Here is a 17,748-nt window from a genome sequence, read left to right on the forward strand (position 1 = left end):
CTTAGGACAAATTTCACGCAAATCGCAGAGGGGTCGGGGCAACTGCTGTGTGAGTTGGCGGAGAATTACCCTATACCCGGGCGGAAAGTGAGTTGGTGGATATAACTTCGAACTATCTTGGCTTGTTTATTCGCATCTTGCTGTAAACTCCTCGAGTTATGACGACTTTTGAAACCGACTGCGTATCATGGAAAGTATATTCCATGATCATACTGCATTATCTACAGTTGATATTGAGGTGTTAGTGGTAGTTTTTGGACTTAGCGAAAATTTCGAAAATTTATTTTTTTCCAAAATTTTACCCGAACATCATGAAATGATTATTTTGACTTTATTTCAAATTTATGCTGGACTTAGAAAAATTAGCAGTCACTGACATAATTTTCAATTTCTGACACTTAGAATAATTTTCATGAGCTTATATTTTAAAGTTTGATTTTATTTATGCTGGACTTTGAAATTTTTGCGTATATTTTTTAATTCTTTACTTTTTACAGAAAAAGCATTTTTTTGGGACTTAGAAAATTTTCGGGAGTTTGGAAACATGATAAATTATTTTGATGTTTATTTTGCTTTGAACCAAAATTTCAGAAAAATCGACGAAATTTCAGGAAATTTTTGTCCGATTTTTACAAAAACATCAGTTTGTTCCTAAAATAATGTCCCTAACAAAACGTCTTCATTGAAATTTTGAAATTCGAAAGTTGGTTTTAATAATTATTGATATACCCCTACAAAAATCGTTCCGGTACTTAGAAAATTTACGGGATCCATATCACGACAAGATTTTGGTAGAATTTATTTGATTTTTGAACTTAGCAAAATTATGGCTTTCGGCCAGTAAAATATTTTCAACACTTAGAAATTTTTCGAGATGGGAAACCAAAAAAATTTGGGACTTAGAAAATTTTGGGAGTTTGGAAACATGACAAATTATTTTGATGTTTATTTTTGCTTTGAACCAAATTTTCGGAAAAATCGTCGAAATTACAGGAAATTTTCGTCCGATTTTACAAAAACATCAGTTTGTTCCTAAAATAATGTCCCTAACAAAACGTCTTCATTGAAATTTTGAAATTCGAGAGTCGGTTTTAATAATTATTGATATACCCCTACAAAAATCGTTCCGGCACTTAGAAAATTTACGGGATCCGTATCACGACAAGATTTTGGTAGAATTTATTAGATTTTCAGGACTTAGCGAAATTTTGCTCTCAGCCAGTTGAATATTTTCAACATTTTGAGAAATTATTTTGATAAGAAACATTACCAGGCTTTTGAAATTTTTGTGGATTTTGGACTTATGCAATTTTAGGAATATTTTCATAAACATTTATTTTTAATTAAAAAATGGAAATAGAGACTTTGGATTTTCGTGATTTGGAAAATTATTGTGACATTTCGGCAATTCAACGCTTTCTCCACAATTTTTAATGAGTTTTTAAAGTAAAATAATTTTCAACTTTGAAAATCTTGTTTTGATGTAAGTGCGTATATTCCTGCAATATTACTCATATTTGTGAAGAGGAAGAAGGGGGTTGTCTGAATTGTGGCGGGTGCATTAAAACCAATAAAATTATTTTGGGATCAAAATCTACTTTTGAACTTGATATGATTTTGGAAGATTTCAGTTGTTTGCTACTATAAACTCAAATTGATGTGGCATTGTTGGTCAAATAAACTCAACAAGATTTTTCGCAGATACGCCTCGAACAATTTATGTTCGTGGCCATGTTCGGTTATCTCTTAACCATACCCTGGGGTGAACTTGACTTGTTCGTGTTTTTACGAACATGGGTAGATTTTTCCAAGATGCAACTTTCTGCCCGCCCGGGCAGAAAGTTGCATCTTGGAAAAATCTACCCATGTTCGTAAAAACACGAACAAGTCAAGTTCACCCCAGGGTATGGTTAAGAGATAACTGAACATGGCCACGAACATAAATTGTTCGAGGCGTATCTGCGAAAATCTTGTTGAGTTTATTTGACCAACAATGCCACATCAATTTGAGTTTATAGTAGCAAACAACTGAAATCTTCCAAAATCATATCAAGTTCAAAAAGTAGATTTTGATCCCAAAATAATTTTATTGGTTTTTAATGCACCCCGCCACAATTCAGACAACCCCCTTCTTCCTCTTCACAAATATGAGTAATATTGCAGGAATATACGCACTTACATCAAAACAAGATTTTTCAAAGTTGAAAAATTATTTTACTTTAAAACTCATTAAAAATTGTGGAGAAAGCGTTGAATTGCCGAAATGTCACAATAATTTTCCAAATCACGAAAATCCAAAGTCTCTATTTCCATTTTTTAATTAAAAATAAATGTTTATGAAAATATTCCTAAAATTGCATAAGTCCAAAATCCACAAAAATTTCAAAAGCCTGGTAATGTTTCTTATCAAAATAATTTCTCAAAATGTTGAAAATATTCAACTGGCTGAGAGCAAAAATTTCGCTAAGTCCTGAAAATCTAATAAATTCTACCAAAAATCTTGTCGTGATACGGATCCCGTAAATTTTCTAAGTGCCGGAACGATTTTTGTAGGGGGTATATCAATAATTATTAAAAACCGACTCTCGAATTTCAAAATTTCAATGAAGACGTTTTGTTAGGGACATTATTTTAGGAACAAACTGATGTTTTTGTAAAAATCGGACGAAAATTTCCTGTAATTTCGACGATTTTTCCGAAAATTTGGTTCAAAGCAAAATAAACATCAAAATAATTTGTCATGTTTCCAAACTCCCAAAATTTTCTAAGTCCCAAATTTTTTTGGTTTCCCATCTCGAAAAATTTCTAAGTGTTGAAAATATTTTACTGGCCGAAAGCCATAATTTTGCTAAGTTCAAAAATCAAATAAATTCTACCAAAAATCTTGTCGTGATATGGATCCCGTAAATTTTCTAAGTACCGGAACGATTTTTGTAGGGGTATATCAATAATTATTAAAACCAACTTTCGAATTTCAAAATTTCAATGAAGACGTTTTGTTAGGGACATTATTTTAGGAACAAACTGATGTTTTTGTAAAATCGGACAAAAATTTCCTGAAATTTCGTCGATTTTTCTGAAATTTTGGTTCAAAGCAAAAATAAACATCAAAATAATTTATCATGTTTCCAAACTCCCGAAAATTTTCTAAGTCCCAAAAAAATGCTTTTTCTGTAAAAAGTAAAGAATTAAAAAATATACGCAAAAATTTCAAAGTCCAGCATAAATAAAATCAAACTTTAAAATATAAGCTCATGAAAATTATTCTAAGTGTCAGAAATTGAAAATTATGTCAGTGACTGCTAATTTTTCTAAGTCCAGCATAAATTTGAAATAAAGTCAAAATAATCATTTCATGATGTTCGGGTAAAATTTGGAAAAATAAATTTTCGAAATTTTCGCTAAGTCCAAAACTACCACTAACACCTCAATATCAACTGTAGATAATGCAGTATGATCATGGAATATACTTTCCATGATACGCAGTCGGTTTCAAAAGTCGTCATAACTCGAGGAGTTTACAGCAAGATGCGAATAAACAAGCCAAGATAGTTCGAAGTTATATCCACCAACTCACTTTCCGCCCGGGCGGGTAACAATCCAATAACAAAAAAAAATCATAACGGTGAATAACAAAACATGTTATAAACAGCCGGACCCTAAGCTGACAGTTTTCGTGAGTTGCGCATATTCACCGACAGATGGCCAGTGGGCCTCGTCGGATCCGACCATTAATTACGCAACTCAAAATTTGCATAGGAACTTTTTTTTCGTGACGGCTTTCGCGGCACGCTCCTTTCAACTGTTCTAGACTAATATTTGGACGAGGCGTATCTTTAAACAAGTTTTTTACAAAAATGATTCCAAACTGCTTAATTTGTCGTTTTAAACCGAAACAAGGCAAAAATATTTTTTATTAAAACTATTCGCCATTTTCAAAAAATTGCCTAGATAATATCAAAGGTCGCCATCTTAGGCCCACTGGGCCCACAAAAAGAGGTACGCTCAGTTTGTATGGGAGCTGTCAACATGCTCCCGGGCTGGTTATAGATAACATAAAATGTTATTGGCCTTGTATTTTCAAATATCAAAAAATGTTATTACAAAGTTATTTCCTTCTGCTCGGGTGGTCCCTATTCAAATAATATTTTCAAATTTATCCACAATGTAGAGTTGCTTGCTCATTTTAATTTAGCAGTTCAATACTATGGAATAGTCGAAAACACATTATGAAAGCTGTAATTAATGATCAAAGTGCCGGTCGATAAGAAGAAGAAAGAGTATATTTCCCCTAATTCTAATTTTAATATTTTTCAACCGCGGTTAGAATCGAGAGACATATTATTTAAACAAATATTTGCATCGCTCTAACTTTAGAAAGAAATATTAAATTTGAAAATTTCAAAATCTTAAGGTTAATCGTGTTAGCGGTATTTGTTCGGGCCAATCAAAGAAGCAGACTTAGTTCGTACTGTGGTTCAGCTCAAAGCTAAAAAGCGAGATTTATTAGTTGCGTTGCGTTGAAGAGTGCGTTCGATTAGGTGAAATTGCACTGTGATAACAAAACGACCCTGACAAGTCACACTGACGTTCTTCTCCCTACCAGTAACTAAAGCTCATGTATAGCCAGTGGCTCTAGCCCCAACGGGATTGGTACTAACAATCGACAAAAATGTCAGGGCAATACAATATACATTTTTATCTATTGACCAAACAAATTTGAAGACATATGGTTGTACCATCGCTGAGATTTAGCTATTTGAAGTTATCAGTTTCAAAAAGCGGGTGCCACGATATCTCAACACTGCTTTGATCAAATCGGCTCAAAATGTTGGTGAAGACTCGTTAAACCGGTTCTGTGTGCATGACGTAGCCCGATTTTGAAAAAGTTTATTTAAAAAAAAGATAGATGAGATTAACACAAAAGTGTCCACGTGGTTTGTGGATGGTCCCAAATCAACTCGGTGTTAAGAGAAAAACGTTCACAACGTTTGACAGTTCGCTTTGCGCATGGCAAAAATTTGAACTTAAGCGTCTCTTACTCAGTTTAGTTTCCAAATATCGAATAGATAATTATTTTACAAAAGAGTATCTAAATTCGTGATGATTCAGAGCAAAACTGGATCTTTTGGACTGTGTGATCCATAATGATGATGACGATCAATGATCATCTATAAAAACTTAATTGCTTCTTCAGTCTACCGATCACAATACTTTTCTCCACCTTCAAAATTCCATTATACTGACGCTAGTCCCCATCGGGGTGGGAAAACAACATGCTCCGCTGCTTCCAACCATGCATGCATTCCAACCCACAGCTCAAAACCACCCAACTCTTGGCGATCTTCGTCAAACCATCCTTTCGTCCATCGCATCGGTGGTGAGTTGCAAAAAAAAGGCAACCATTCACGCTTCACTCACTCACTACGGTTCGGCCGCGCACCGAATAATCCGAAGACCCCCGAAGACCTGCCGACTGGCATCGCGAGCTCGCAGTTGGGCGTCGAACGCGGAACGGTCCTGACCGACTTTTTGGCCTGCTCGGAGTGTGTCTTCGTGTGTGTCCTCTTCGGAAGTGGAAATAGTTAGTGCCCGTAGGTGTCTCTTTCCCTTAACGATTAGTGACGCTAGTCACACTTTTTCTTCTCAAGTGTTTAGTGAAGTGACTGCAAGTGTTTGGGAATTGTGAGTCGATTTTGCTTCAAGTTGAGGGAAAATCTGGAAAATTTGCAAACTTTAAAACTGCATTTGGTGCTAATTTGGTGCAGTTTGCTGTGTTTGCGTCTAATTTGGCCTTGCATAAACACTCCACCACTCGCCATTTCGCGGGGCTGATTGACGACGTGGTGAGGATAGACAGAGCAGTCGTGTGTCGTGTGTGGGTGGTAAATACAACCAGCAACTTCCGGGGGCTTGTCTGTAAAGTGAGACAGGATTGTCATTAGGTGCAGGTGCAGCAGGATACATTCGTGGTGGTCGAGGGCAACACACATTCGCAGAACTAATCGTTTTGAACTGTACTGCTGTTTTTCTTTTTGCACTGGTGAGTATTTTTGGTCTGGAATTGAGCTTGTGTTGGCGGGAGGGAAATGGAAGGTAATGTAAGCAGGTGGTGGTGGGTGGGAAAACGAAGTGCGATGAAATGTGGACATGGGATATTGATGGACGCACGTGCCGCCCGGTCTGATCCCAGGGGATTAAGAGACTGGGGTGTGTGTGGGGTTAAAGATCATATTACTTTTAAATATGCACCTCAAATAGATTATGATTGGGATGATTTCGATTTAGGTACTTAATCGGTTAATTTTTCACAAAATCATGACGAATTTAACATTGATAGAAATTTTCCGATCATTTTGTCCAACCACTGTTCTTACTGTTCCTGTAATTCTCGACTGATGAAACGTGAAAAATTCGCTTTGAAACTGTAAAATTTTCCTGTCCTTCTGGAAAAAACGGCCTACTTTTCCCCACCAAAAATAACAGAATGGAAAATGAATACTTTCCATACCAGTGCTGAAAAGTTCTACTTTTCAGCACTGTAATGGGTGCTGAAAAGTTGAACTTTTCAACACTAGTATTGAAAAGTAACATTTGTCAATATTTTTTTGTTTTGAACGGTGATTTTACTAAACACATGAATGTTTGACATAAAATTCCATTCTAGAAGCGTTTTTCGGAATTGCAAAAAATGGTGTAAGCAACTCGTTGCAAAATTTGATTTTTTCTCTGTAAATCCCGTTAGATAAATGCAGCAATTCCCCACGAAAACAGCATGCTTCGAAAAAAAAGTTCTCCGATCGGGCTCAAATTTTTTCTGGGGGATCCTTGGCCGAAATAATTAGACCCGTTTTTTTTGTTTGGCCATTAGGGTGACTTACGCCATGTTAGGGTGGTCCGAAAAATGGCAATTTTCGTCGATTTTCGCAAAAAAAAAACTTTTTTCAAAAAATCATATCTTCGCGCCACTTTATCCGATTGTAGCTGTCCTAGACGCAAAAGAAAGGTGATTAGTTTGACTATCTGGGAAAAATAGTAAGAAGTTTCAAAAATCTAGCATAACATTTGAAAAGGTCGTATGAAAAAATAAAATGCTGTTTTGAAGGACTCGGGAACAAAGAGTCTATGTCTGAAAATATTTTTATTGGATTCCTCGGAAAATTTCACATAACATATTAAAAAATGATGAAGTTATGTTTTCGATACTCTGAGGTACGATTTTTTGAAAATAAAATCTGGGGTTTTCGACACGCTACGCGCAAAAATGGGAAAATGATGAAAACGGGAAAAAACACGATTTTTTTTTCACTAAAACTGCGATAACTTGAAAATTTCAGCGATGACCTATACATGTTAGGGTACCCAAATTTTCGTAATTGAAATACGCAACAAATTTTCAAGTTATCGCAGTTTTAGTGATGTTTTTCCCTTTTATTTTCAAATAATCGTATCTCAGAGTATCGATAACATAACATCACCATTTTTTAATAAGTTATATGAAATTTTACGAGGAATCCAATAAAAATATTTTCAGACATAGACTCTTTGGTCCCGAGTCCTTCAAAACAGCATTTTAAGTTTTCATACAACCTTTTCAAATGTTATGCTAGATTTTTGAAACTTCTTACTATTTTTCCCAAATAGTCAAACTAATCACCTTTCTTTTGCGTCTAGGACAGCTAAAATCGGATAAAATGGCGCGAGGATATGATTTTTTGAAAAAAGTGTTTTTTTGCGAAAATCGACGAAAATTGCCATTTTTCGGACCACCCTAACATGGCGTAAGTCACCCTAATGGCCAAAAAATACGGGTCTAATTATTCCGGCCAAGGATCCCCCCGAAAAAATTTTGATAGATTTAGGTAGATAGGTAGATTTTAGATATTTTTTTTTGCAAAATGAAAAATGGGTCATTCCACCTGAAGTGTGCAAGAAAAAATGCAAATTTGAAAATTACCATCTCCGATTCTGCTCAAATTTGACAGAGGTGTTGAGACTATCAAAACATGCAACATGCAATTGATCAGCGCGCCCGAGTGCTTTTTGCAGATGCGGTGAATAAAGCTAATTTAGGTAATCTCAAATACTTAAAACTTTAAAATTCGATATCTCTGGAACGAAACATATTCCTTTTTGTCGATAAGTGATTGTTATGTAAAATTGGCCGGGGAATACGATGGTGAGGTCAAATTTAAAAAAATAAATAGGGCTGTTTTGAGATACGGTCATTTAAAGTTTTCAATTGCGCAATACATGTAGAACAAATCTAATCTAAGTTTTGATCACGGAAATGGATTCTACGTCCAATTTCCTTCAAAATTGAGTCTAAGACCGACCCTCTAAAATTTGTGGTTCCTGAGTTATCGTCGTTTGAAGATAGGGGTTTCGCACAAAAATCGCTAAAAAGACGATTTTTCGGGAGGGTACAAAAATGGACGGGGTGGTCCGATTTGGATGAAATTCGGGATTTTGCATGTTTTGATAGTCTCAACACCTCTGCCAAATTTGAGCAGAATTGGAGATGGTAATTTTCAAATGCTGTTCCGCTTCAGATGGAACGACCCAAATACGAAATAATTTCTAATGAATTTTGATCAGATTTGGAACTCTTTATTCACTTAACCCTTTACAACCCAGCCCCGCTCTAGACGGGATTCGATGTAAAAAATCGCCAAAAAACAATTTTTCAACCAAGTTTTGATCTTTAAAATGCATTGGAAAGAAGAACTCTTAAAATTCTAGGGTTGGAATTTTGACACGTTTTATGTGACTTTGCAAATGTTTTTAATAATGTCATTTTTAGGGGCCAAATTTGGCTGTGTTTTTTTGCTAACATTTCCTATATTTTAAGTAAAAAGAAGTATGGAGTATTTTTTGTAGTGTGCAAAACATTGCCTCCACGCATTTTTTTCAACAATTTAAATGGTATTGTTGCCATTCTAGAGCAGAAAATGTGAAAACAAGCAAAAAAAGGAAAAGTAACTGTAAAACATGAAAAAATTAGAAAGGCAAAATGTAATGATAGGAAGTGGTAGACGTAGAACAAAAAAAAAACAAAGATAAACTTAACAAGATAAATGCAAATTAAAATACTAAAAAAAAAACAAAGAAAAAACATAAAACAAGAGAAGTAAAGTTTTTTGTAGAACAAAAGTTGCTCAAAATGACACGGGAAAAATAAAAATTTTGGAAAAATAATTTGGACATCTTAATCTATAACTCTATAAACATTATATAAAAAAGTTATTGAACTCACCCCGGTGCACGGTAATATAGATGTTATATAAAACCTAAATTTTTACATATTTCAAATATACACATTTTTTTCCTGTACGTCGTAAATTGCTCCGGATAACTAATTTTCATAGTTTAGTCAAAATTCGTATTTTAAAACTGTAACTAGAAGAAACAGTTCGACTTTGACCAGCTTTAAATAAAACCAAAGTGCACAGTTTAATGTCGCACACAGCCGCTTCTGCTCGTCTAGCCAGCCAACATTAACCCTTTCAAGCCAAAAATCGAAATTTTCAAATGTGGCTTACAATTTCCGTATGGCTCTTAAATTCATTGTCCCATCATAAAACAGAAAGATATTTTTTTTTTTAAATTCAGACCTTAAAGGGTTAAGCCAAGCCAAGTCAAGCCAAAGGAATCTCTGTTTTTTTTTGTTGCACTTGGCCAGTTGTGGTTGGTTGCCGCGTGTACAAAATTAAACATTTCTCTAGACGTGTGGCACAAAATCGCGCCGCGACACCGAGTGTGTTTAGTTTGTGTTATTTCCCACTAAATGGCAAAATGGAAGTGCTAAAGTTTGCTTTGACTAGAGAAACAACCGCGCCAAGGAGGAGGAGAAAGAGAAAGGGGGGCTGGTCAACTGAAAACACAAGATTTACCTTGTAATGGGCCAATCTGGTGGACAGAAGTGGTGTAATGGAACTGTTTTTAATTTGGAAACGTTTTTGAGGTTAGTTTAGCGGGAAAACAACACGTGCTAGTACACTGAAAGAAATGTCGTCACCGTTATTGCAAACATATGTCGACAAATCTCAAAATTGTGTTATTATTCTTTTGATCAATAATATTTTTTGCTGAAATCTCTTTTATGAGTTGGCGTTTTTTTAGTTTAGCGTTGGAACTATTTTAAACAATTATCAATCTAATTTACTTAAAGTGTATTATATAACATGACCCAATGCCACCACTAGCGTGCACAGGGTGGGGCAACATGGGGCAACTGCCCCACCATCCTCAGAAGTTTGTTCTAAATTTGGTCAGGGGGTGTCCATAAACGACGTAATATTCGAAACGACCATATTATTGCCCCACCTTTCTCAAGGAGCTGGGCACGCTACTGAATGCCACACAAAACGTGAAACTAGGAACGATCCTTTCGTGAACTGGTATATTTATATGTGCTACCCATTGAAGCATGAGAACAGTCAAGGTGGAATAAAACATGAACCAGGGTCGCCCTCACTTCCATATGTATGAAAGGATTCCTTCCAAGGCCATGTGACTGGAGGAAATGTTTGCACGAGAATGAATGTATAACCGATGAACAAGTGTGATTACGGTTGACATTTTTCCGGGTTCTTTTTACTATATGTCGTGTGAACCAACAAGTGTTTACACCTAGGATGACACAAATAATACTTCTTTTCAAATTGAACACCAACACCCAATACTTAACAGTTACTACGACTTACTTTGTTCTTCCTAGCAATCAAAAGCAATCACCCAGCAAAACGGTGTCAACAATGAAATATGAGACTCAAATCAACAAACAATATCGAGCAACTTACAGAGCACGATTGCAATTTTTTGCAGCAATTAAATTGCACATTCCAGCACAATTTCTCAGCCCTTTGTGTGCCATTGGCCGATCGTCGCTACTACATATATGAGAGTAGTGCTATTGTCATCAAATACATGTGAATTATGTATAAGGACGATTGTGTCCCACGGATAAGCCGTTTCTGATGACCTGCACACACACACATGCATGATTCAGCAGCAATCGTGCGATATTTTATTGATTTAAACATTATCATTAACGGGCATCATCAGCATATGGCCTGGGATGGCCAATATACTATGCATCGTACTAGGAAAGCGAGGAATGTCAGCATTAGCGTACGTTGTACACTTGGAAGCCATCAAGAGGTGCACTGTGACTTACTGGGAGCAATTTATCTGAATATTGCTCTCTGACTAACAATTAAAATAAAATAGATTTTTTTTTCATTTTATTAAAGAAAATTAATTTTCACATTCGTTTAAAAAAGTTTAAAAAAGCCAACGTTGTGTGGGGGTCATCCATAAACCACGTGGACACTATAGGGGGAGGGGGAAGGGGGGATGGGCATATTTCTGTCGTGCCATGGCATTGAATAGCGAAGTTCATGCTTATTAAGTTCATCGAGAGGCAACAAACAAAAACAAAACCATCCACTTTAACGATCTACAGATCTTGTGTGGTATGCATGTTATGCATGTTTCTGCACGAACCTAGGAGTCCAAAGGCTTGAATTGGAATAACATTCCATCCCCGGATTCGAAGAAATTCAAAAAAAATCGAAGAAATTTGAAGGAGAAGAATTTCAAAGAAATTCAAAGAAATTCTAAGAAATACAAAGAAATTCAAAGAAATTCAAAGAAATTCAAAGAAATTCAAAGAAATTCAAAGAAATTCAAAGAAATTCAAAGAAATTCAAAGAAATTCAAAGAAATTCAAAGAAATTCAAAGAAATTCAAAGAAATTCAAAGAAATTCAAAGAAATTCAAAGAAATTCAAAGAAATTCAAAGAAATTCAAAGAAATTCAAAGAAATTCAAAGAAATTCAAAGAAATTCAAAGAAATTCAAAGAAATTCAAAGAAATTCAAAGAAATTCAAAGAAATTCAAAGAAATTCAAAGAAATTCAAAAAAAATCAAAGAAATTCAAAGAAATTCAAAGAAATTCAAAGAAATTCAAAGAAATTCAAAGAAATTCAAAGAAATTCAAAGAAATTCAAAGAAATTCAAAGAAATTCAAAGAAATTCAAAGAAATTCAAAGAAATTCAAAGAAATTCAAAGAAATTCAAAGAAATTCAAAGAAATTCAAAGAAATTCAAAGAAATTCAAAGAAATTCAAAGAAATTCAAAGAAATTCAAAGAAATTCAAAGAAATTCAAAGAAATTCAAAGAAATTCAAAGAAATTCAAAGAAATTCAAAGAAATTCAAAGAAATTCAAATGAAATTCAAAAAAATTCAAAGAAATTCAAAGAAATTTAAAAAGATTCAAAGAAATTCAAAGAAATTCAAAGAAATTCAAAGAAATTCAAAGGAATTTCAAAGAAATTCAAAGAAATTCAAAGAAATTCAAAGAAATTCAAAGAAATTCAAAGAAATTCAAAGAAATTCAAAGAAATTCAAAGAAATTCAAAGAAATTCAAAGAAATTCAAAGAAATTCAAAGAAATTCAAAGAAATTCAAAGAAATTCAAAGAAATTCAAAGAAATTCAAAGAAATTCAAAGAAATTCAAAGAAATTCAAAGAAATTCAAAGAAATTCAAAGAAATTCAAAGAAATTCAAAGAAATTCAAAGAAATTGAAAGAAATTCAAAGAAATTCAAAGAAATTCAAAGAAATTCAAAGAAATTCAAAAAAAATCCAAAGAAATTCAAAGAAATTCAAGAAAATTCAAAGAAATCCAAAGAAATTCAAAGAAATTCAAAGAAATTCAAAGAAATTCAAAGAAATTCAAAGAAATTCAAAGAAATTCAAAGAAATTCAAAGAAATTCAAAGAAATTCAAAGAAATTCAAATAAATTCAAAGAAATACAAAGAAATTCAAAGAAATTCAAAGAAATTCAAAGAAATTCAAAGAAATTCAAAGAAATTCAAAGAAATATAAAGAAATTCAAAGAAATTCAAAGAAATTCAAAGAAATTCAAAGAAATTCAAAGAAATTCAAAGAAATTCAAGGAAATTCTAAGAAATTCAAAGAAATTCAAAGAAATTCAAAGAAATTCAAAGAAATTCAAAGAAATTCAAAAAAATTCAAAGAAATTTAAAGAAATTCAAAGAAATTCAAAGAAATTCAAAGAAATTCAAAGAAATTCAAAGAAATTCAAAGAAATTCAAAGAAATTCAAAGAAATTCAAAGAAATTCAAAGAAATTCAAAGAAATTCAAAGAAATTCAAAGAAATTCAAAGAAATTCAAAGAAATTCAAAGAAATTCAAAGAAATTCAAAGAAATTCAAAGAAATTCAAAGAAATTTAAAGAAATTCAAAGAAATTCAAAGAAATTCAAAGAAATTCAAAGAAATTCAAAGAAATTCAAAGAAATTCAAAGAAATTCAAAGAAATTCAAAGAAATTCAAAGAAATTCAAAGAAATTCAAAGAAATTCAAAGAAATTCAAAGAAATTCAAAGAAATTCAAAGAAATTCAAAGAAATTCAAAGACATTCAAAGAAATTCAAAGAAATTCAAAGAAATACAAAGAAATTCAAATAAATTCAAAGAAATTCAAAGGAATTTCAAAGAAATTCAAAGAAATTCAAAAAAAATTCAAAGAAATTCAAAGAAATTCAAAGAAATTCAAAGAAATTCAAAGAAATTCATAGAAATTCAAAGAAATTCAAAGAAATTCAAAGAAATTCAAAGAAATTCAAAGAAATTCAAAGAAATTCAAAGAAATTAAAAAAAAAATTAAAAAAAATACAAATAAATTCAAAGAAATTTGTTTTTTTTTAAATCGAAGAAATTTAAAGAAATTCAAAGTAATTTGAAAAAAAATCAAAGAAATTCAAAGAAATTAAAAAAAACCTCAAAGAAATTCCTTAATTTCGAAGAAATTCAGAAGAATTAAAAAAAAAAACAATTGAGTTCAAAGAAATGCAAAGAAATTCTAAGAAATAAACTGAACAGTGGTCTGTACCGCTCTCAAATGCTGAAGACAGAAAATATGTATGTAAGAATAATCTGCAATAAGCAATTTTAAATATTTTAAAAATATTTGTATGTTTTAGCTTATCAGCATTGTGATATTACATTGCCGTATGGCTTTTTATGTAATTGAAAAAAAAAGTTGTGTTGAGAGTGGAAAAAAACACTTAATTTTTTATTTTATTTAACCTACCGTTTTCCGTGGCCTTTTGGCATTTTAAAACAGGTATTGCTTGCAAATTCAACCGTTTTGTTTTCCCATAACACCCACACAAAAAAAATCATGCTTTCGCACAAGGTCACTTGTGTTTGTGAAAGCGTCCCCGGCACAGGTATTTGCATAAATTTCATCCCAGGGGTCCAGAGTCCACCGTGTCCCGTCCGCTTGGCTACCTGTATCTCCCCCCAAAACCCCACTCTCCCCCCTCCCCCTCAGGTGCAATGATGTATGTCGAGTAGTGAACTCGGTCGATTATAATCAACCAATAGCCCGTAAAAAATCGCCGGGACCGGTTCTCCGCATGATTCAGTGAGTTTAAATGCTTGGTCAGCAGCACCCGGTCGCACCGCGGGTTTCCTACTTTGCAATCCCAATAGGGTCGGTTACCTCACCGTGTTTTGAAATTCTATCTATGGGAATTTGATCTCAATTGTGGGTTACGTCCTAGATTCTGAACGTGCACGTTAAATTTAGAATGCATAAAATTTCATTTTTTTTAAATAATTGCGAACAAAAGTGAGAAAAATGTGGTTAAGCCAGTAGAACAGTAGAATTTTATTTAAAGTATCTTAAATTAAGCGTGTTAATTACCACAGATTTGTTCGGTAACAGTTTTACCCATTTCCTCCCCGATAAGGGCTCTATTACACAACCGCGGAGCAATGCAACCGGTTTCTAAAGCTAAAAAACCTGTTTCCACGGGTTTTTGCACTTGAAAAAAATACATAATACAACCGAGTCGATTCTTGTCGAACGCTAGGTTGAACTTGAGTTCGCGCGATTTATAGCACTAGAATGATCGATGGCGGCCTGAATTTGACGGATTTGCACAAATACAACCCGTTTTATGATGTGTGTGTGTTGTGGTGTGGTTCGTTGGGGTAGTAAAGATATAATTATTTACCACTAATTTGCGGAAGAATGCCGTGACGAGGAGTAAACAGCGCGTTAATTTTTGCACCTTGTCGATAACTTGCGATTTCAGCGTAAAGTTTTGTTCGTGACATATTGTTGAGGGGGAGAACTTGACATCCTCGATTGGGTATTTGAACTTTGTGTCAGTTTAAAATATATCTTAATATTCTTTAGAAATATAAAACGGAGTTCATAAAGTTTTTAAGTTAAATCATATTTTTAATATTGAATTTAATACTCTATTTGCGCAAAAAAGTTATAGAAATTATCACTGCCGTGTGATAAACCCAAAATAATTACTTTATAACATGTAGCTGTTAAATACTCTCGAAATTCACGTGAGTCTGATTCGAATTTACTTTTGAATTTACTGCTTTTCCAGTGAGTTAGTAGTTGTGTGACCCTGACCATGTACATAAATTTGAAGGTTTTGTGTTCTTAATAAATGTTGTTTATTTAACTAGATTATAAACGTCATAATTATTCTTGAAAAATAAATTTAAAACAGAAAGTCTTCATCAAACTGCTACATGAATAGGGCCTTTTCTCTTTTTGACATGTGCAAATTATAGCTTCTTTATCATCTTCATCACCGCTGGTGGCAGTGGCCTTTACATTATCTCAGGAGGCTCTGACAAGAGCGCCTGCTTGCAGAATAGCCAAGGTTGTCTGGTCATCGCGAGTAGGTATCGCGTGCAAAGTTTTTTTTTATTATGATTGTGTTGCCTGATTTCTGCAAGCTCGTGATTGTTATGTAGGAATCTTCTCGAAAATTTATATAGGATTAAAATCTTGACTCGGATTCATAAACATCATGATACAAAAAAATCGCTAAATGAGTTTGAGTTTCTTTCTCTCGCTTTCGGGCTCTCAAAAGATCATCAATGAGTAAATTATATTTTCACTGCTCAGAATCAATTTGAAAGCATGAACAATGTCGTTATAACGTTAAAATTGAAATTGTCTATAAAGCAACTACTTTCGTTTTGAAAAGGAACGCAATTTATTCATTCCAATCTAAATGCCTCTTAAAACAATGTTTATAAAGTTCAGTCAACTGAATCAACCCCAGCGGAACCAAAAACGTGATTCGCTAGCGTTCGAACGTAACGTCGAAACGCCATATATTCCACTCTGATGAATGGAAGGGGCGCAAAGGTTCTTCTCGGCCGTTACTACCGGCACTTTAGGTCAAAAGCCATAAAACTGAGTGATCGTTTATTAGTGTGTAGTAGCACTAGCGGCCGGTGCACATGATCGTTATTACCCGTGTAACAACTATACCGCTGCGAGCAATGTTACAAGTGCCATTAACTGCCCGAATGGGTCAAGTTTGTCTAGAACGAGTGTGGTGTGGTTGGTTATTTACGTACCGTAAACCGGGGTGACTTTGATAGGATTTCAATTTGTTTTTGGAATATTTTCCAACAGGTAAGCTTTTTCTCAAGATTATTATTTTTAAAACATGTACTGGGGTAGGCCACTCAAAGTCCATGCACTATTTTGGAAAAAAAGTTTTTTCAATAGTGTTTAGAAAAATTGTTACGTTAAAAATTCCTAGTTCAAATTCCGGGGTGACTTTGATAGTCATAGTTTTTCTTGTTAAAATCATATTTAAGATGTTCAAACTTTATTTGTACGTTAAATGTAGCATCACTAAAGTAGCTGATATAGTTTTTAAGAAAAAAAAACAAAGTTTATATTTAGTAAACTAGGTTTATAAGCTTTTTAACAAAATCTATATAAATTTTAGGTAAAATTGTTGAAAAGTCAGAATTTTGCTGGAAATTTGTTAAAACTAGTTTTGTTTGTAAAATTATCGATTTATATTGCATTTTATACTGAATTCGAAGCACGAATCACAAGTTTTCACATTTTACATGAAATTTGTTCAACTGAAATTGCATATAAATTTCGAGATTTTTTAAAATTGTGTTCCAAAACCACATATTATTTATTATTTACAAACTTATTCAACCTTCTCCTAGTGGAAAATTGTCCAAAGAATCCGAAAATGCATTCCGTTTTCCGATTAAAAATCATGTTTATTGAGAAAATCATGACGCTTTGAGAAGTTCAAAATAATGAGTTTCACCAACATTTTCTTAACTATAGTTAACTAACTTTTTAAACTTTTCAAAATGTTATGAAAAGTTCTCCTTGAGGTACTTTGAACACTTCTCTACCACGGAGAGTATGATTATATGCCATTTCGTACGTATTTTAATTGTACTCTTCATTTTGCGGAAAAATCTCAAACCTATCAAAGTCACCCCGTTTTACTGTAAATCGGGATCTTGTTCTTAGGTAACCGCGCGCACTGTTGGTAAACAATCGGAGCGCTATTTACGGTCAATCAACGTGGTCTGGATCACGCACACGCTGTGTTATGGGTTTTTGAGTTATTCCAGGATTGTTTGGTAGAATGTTGTTGATGGTGAAGATTGCAGAATTTCGTCGCCATAATGATATTTTGTAAAGGGCTTACATACATGTGGAATATTAGGGTGTAATATCAAAATCGATTTTCCAGCACAGCAATTTTTCAGTTCCTTTTGGGGTCCTAAACAATTCCCCAACATTTGGGAACGATTGGTTTAGTCCTCACTTTGCGCAAAGCGAATCAATTTTCAATTTTTATAAATTTGTATAAAAAAACACATTTTTTTTTGGATTTTGA

The 17,748-nt window shown here is 33.6% G+C and overlaps 1 protein-coding gene across 6 annotated transcripts in view; it reads left to right on the plus strand.

The window, feature by feature from the left end:
- LOC6034288 (oxidative stress-induced growth inhibitor 1) overlaps positions 1 to 17,748 on the plus strand; it is a 66,885-nt gene that overhangs the window by 25,800 nt on the left and 23,337 nt on the right. For 2 of the 6 annotated variants that reach the window (XM_038252890.1, XM_038252892.1), the window contains exon 1: positions 5,692 to 6,043. The exons of 2 other annotated variants lie outside the window; for them this stretch is intronic. The gene's annotated coding sequence lies outside the window, so the exon portion shown is untranslated. Of the gene's footprint in view, positions 1 to 5,498; positions 5,595 to 5,691; positions 6,044 to 17,748 lie in introns of those variants that run through there. 2 more of the 6 variants (XM_038252893.1, XM_038252891.1) reach the window with 2 other exon arrangements.

Source organism: Culex quinquefasciatus, chromosome 2 (genome assembly GCF_015732765.1).
Source record: "Culex quinquefasciatus strain JHB chromosome 2, VPISU_Cqui_1.0_pri_paternal, whole genome shotgun sequence".
Classification (NCBI taxonomy): domain Eukaryota; kingdom Metazoa; phylum Arthropoda; class Insecta; order Diptera; family Culicidae; genus Culex; species Culex quinquefasciatus.